Here is a 2,707-nt window from a genome sequence, read left to right as displayed (position 1 = left end):
GCAGGATTCGCGAGCTTCTCACTGGCGAGGCCGCAGCCAATCAGAGCGCAGCGCCGCTGTTCTCGGGCAGGAGGCCTGGAGACGCGCGCACCTTCCCGCGACACCGGCGCCGCACGCCGCCGACACCCCACCGCCGTGGCTCTCACGCGCGCACACCGTCCCCGGGACACGCCGCGTCGCCCCCCCCACCACGCAATGACAGTGACATGCACACCGTCCCCAAAACGCGCAGACACAGCATCACTCACACAGATTCTCGGCAGTCCCGGGACACAGCACTGCCTAGACTCACAACCACGACGACACGCAGCGCTACGCTACACAACCGCGCGGACATTCAGCATCGCCGAGAAACAGTGTCTTGATGACTTAGTCCCTAGAACACAGGAACAGCAACACGCACTGTCACGGCGACACACACAATCACAAAGACTCGAGCATGGCGACTCACAACATCGCACAGACACACAACCTCCTTGACATATCTACACTCATGGATACACGACATCGCCCTGACAAACACAACCACGCTGACGCAATTTTCGGTGACACACATATCACAATGACACAACATGGCAAGATGCACACACTCTCGGTAACACAGAATCCCACAAACACACACTTCAGCTAAAATGACGGTTACGCACACAATCCCACTATACATGGCATGATTCAGACACACGAGAACAGTGGCACCCATGCACATCTTCCCCCCGATACACAGCGAAGCACCTCGGCACATCTGAACACACTATCATAGTGGCACACAACCTGCCCACCACATACCACACATCACACTTCCACTGACACACACAGTGGCACATAACATCCCGTAGACACGTAGCATAGTGCATACACACAACCACTGTGGCATACACACAATCCCACTGACACAGTATTGCACAGACTCAAAGTGACATAACCACATTGACATGCAGTGTTACAATGACACATATGGCCACACTAACACAACAGTACAATGTCACAGCATGTTCACAGACCTTCCTGATGACACACAACGTCATCCTAACACACATACAACCCCAATGTTACACAGACACAATCCCATGGACACACACCACCTCCCCCCACTCACTCCAGCACATTGCACAAAACAAACACCATCACACTCACACCCAGGACACCAGAACATCATACAATAGCATACTGACACACAATCACACAGTCACACCTGCCCCATGACACATGGGACAAATGTAGGAATGCTAGCACAGCACACTGACAGTCATTACCACTGCACTCTGACACAACCTCATACCAACGACACCCTGATACAGTACACTGACCCCACAGACTTACAGAGGACTCTCTGGCACACAAACATAGTTACACAAACACCCCCCATCCCAGCAAGATGTGTGTGATGTGGGATGCTGGGGGAGGGGATGCTGAGTGGGCTGGTGTATGTATGTATGTATGTGTGTGTTTGTGTGTGTGTGTGTGTGTGTGTGTGTGTGGTGTGTGTGTGTGTGTATGCTTATGCCTCCCCCTCTCAGCTCTTCCCCTGGGCGGAGCTGAGCAGCAGCCGCTGTTACCGGGTAAACTTCCCCGCCCCCCCAGCGCGGCCATTAGTCACCCCCCCCAGGATGATGTCATCGCCTCATTCTGGAGGCTGAGTAATCCTCGACTCCACCCCCCCCAGGTACCAGGGTAGGGGCGGGCCGCACCTGGGCTCTCCTGGGTCTGGAGCTGGGGGAGCTTGGCTGCCTCTAGTCTCCCTGCGATGCGGACCGAGGAATCTGAGTCTCTCTGGAGTACCCTGGGGGCTCATGCCAGGGTCCCTTGAGACTGGGGGTTCCCAGTCCAGGATCCGTGTCAGCCACCTAAAGGTGCTGGGAAGCTGGATCTTCCAGACCTCGGGTCCTGGGCATCCCTGGGTACCGGGACTGGGAAGAGGCTCCTTGGACCCCTGTAAGGGACTGGGTCACCTCACCAGGTGTCTGGTGGGGGAGAGTCTGGGAGACTCAGGGCTTAGACTCCAGGGTCCTTGGCACTATGAGGCCTGGGACCCTGGTGTGAGTGGGGTGTTGAGTGCCAGGGAGCAGAGGGAGTGGCTATGGGGTCAGATGCCTGAGTCTCTGGAGATCAACAAGCTGCAGCTGGGGGGAAGGACTGAGGGGAGGGAGCTGGCAGGACTCCGCCCTGGGCTGGGCAAGTAGTCACCTGGATGAAATAGACACCTGTCTTCCAGTATCAATACAACCAGGGCCGGGATGCTCAGGGACTCTGAGGCATCTCAGGGCCTGAGGTCCCAGTTGGAGGCTGAAGAGCAGTTTCCCGCGGGGGCGGGGTGCTCGGTCCTAACTTTCGTAACATCAGACGGGCCTGAGTCTCCTTCTGGGGGCACACTCAGCCCTTGTTTCCAGGGGCGAGGAAACTAGCATCTTCGGGAGGCAGGGGGCTCACATCCTCGTCGTGACAAAACAGGGGATGCCTGGGTCCTTTGGGAAGGAAGGGGCGGGGGCACCCCTACTTTTAGAGGGACTTGGGTCCTTTTCTAGGGGATCCTCAGATCCTGTTTGCAAGAGCCACGATGCCTCAATCCTGTTCTGACGGGGTTCAACCAGCCCCTGTCTCCATGGGGTCGGGATGCTCAGGTCTCCTGGGAGAGGATCGCTGGTCCCTGTTTTCACGAGCCCAACTCCAGCGTACCTTCCTGGGCGGAGGGACAGAATGCGCAGCCCCA

Source organism: Pteropus alecto, unplaced genomic scaffold (genome assembly GCF_000325575.1).
Source record: "Pteropus alecto unplaced genomic scaffold, ASM32557v1 scaffold194, whole genome shotgun sequence".
In the NCBI taxonomy this organism is placed as follows: Eukaryota; Metazoa; Chordata; class Mammalia; order Chiroptera; family Pteropodidae; genus Pteropus; species Pteropus alecto.
The sequence above is the reverse complement of the archived record's forward strand: the minus strand, read 5'-3'. Positions refer to the sequence as shown.